Here is a 1259-nt window from a genome sequence, read left to right as displayed (position 1 = left end):
CACCCACTTCCCCTCCTGGTCCTCTCTTGCCATCCATCCACCCACCCACCCACCTGACTTTTATCTAATCTCCGCATGCATAAATTTCAACTTCCCTCCCTGCCTTCTCTCATGCCTTCAGACACCCACACCCGGGTCACTCTCCATTTGTGTTGATAGGCCCATACTGCCATCTCTTCCTGTCCTGTGTCCCTGCCACTGTTCCTGACAATTCCTCTGCTAGAAGAGCCATCACAGCTGGACCACCTTTAACAGCTGTTGTCCTTTCCTTCTCCTTTCTCAGCAGCAGCTGCAGGAGGAGCCCACGTACAGCAGCAGCAGACGGTAGAGACCCCCGAGGGCACTGGCATCAGCATAAATTGCTCGCACCCCAATATAAACTCTTACGACTTCAAACACTGGTACACTCAGCTGCCAGGACGAGGCCCTGCATTGCTCATGCGCACACTTGAAGATTCGAAAGAGCTGCGGGACCCGCCGGGGCGGCTGTGGGTGTCGGCAGACCGCCGCTCCAGCGCCCTGCGGCTCGCCCGGCCCCGGCGCGGGGCCGCGCTCGCGTATTACTGCGCCCTGGGAGACACGGGGAGAGGAGCCGGGGCTGCGGCCGGGCAGGAACCGGCGCGGGCGGGGCCGGGCGTGTGTGTCGGGGTCGGAGGGACAGCCCGGGCGGGCCCACCAGGGGGCGATGCCGCCTCGCCCCAACCGGCTCCAGCTGGCCCCGAGCTCCGGGCCGCTTCCCCCGCCCGACTGGGTCCGGCCCCGGCAGCGGCAACCCCGCACGCCCAGAGGGACGCACAGAGAAATCCCCCGCCGCACTGCCGCCGCCGCCGGGGCAGGAATGGCGCCCGGAGCGCTTGCGGTGTCCCGCGGTGTCCGGCAAGGAGAGATGGCAGCGGCCGGCCCCGCTGGCTCCCGGCCAGGAGCCGCGCCTTCCTGCACCGCACAGGGCGGCGGGCGGCAGAGATCCTCCTGCCCACGGGCAGCCGCCCAGCCCTCGCTCCTGCCGCACGGACCGCCCACTGCTGCTGCTCCATGGGCAGGGGCTGGCGATCTCTTTCCACCCCACTCACGTTGCCAGGCACTCTTAGAAGAGAAAGACCCAACTGCTACAGTGCCATCTCAAGCCCTTGCTCTGAAACCACAACCACAAGTGGTTTCTTGCTGGGAACTTTGTCAATCCACTCAGCTACACAATTACAACCTGTACCCTCCAGCTTCACACTGCTTCTAGTGTTGCAAAGGCATCCTGTGGAGCTTGC

Source organism: Rissa tridactyla, chromosome 19, assembly GCF_028500815.1.
Source record: "Rissa tridactyla isolate bRisTri1 chromosome 19, bRisTri1.patW.cur.20221130, whole genome shotgun sequence".
Lineage (NCBI taxonomy): Eukaryota > Metazoa > Chordata > Aves > Charadriiformes > Laridae > Rissa > Rissa tridactyla.
Note: the sequence above shows the minus strand (reverse complement) of the source record.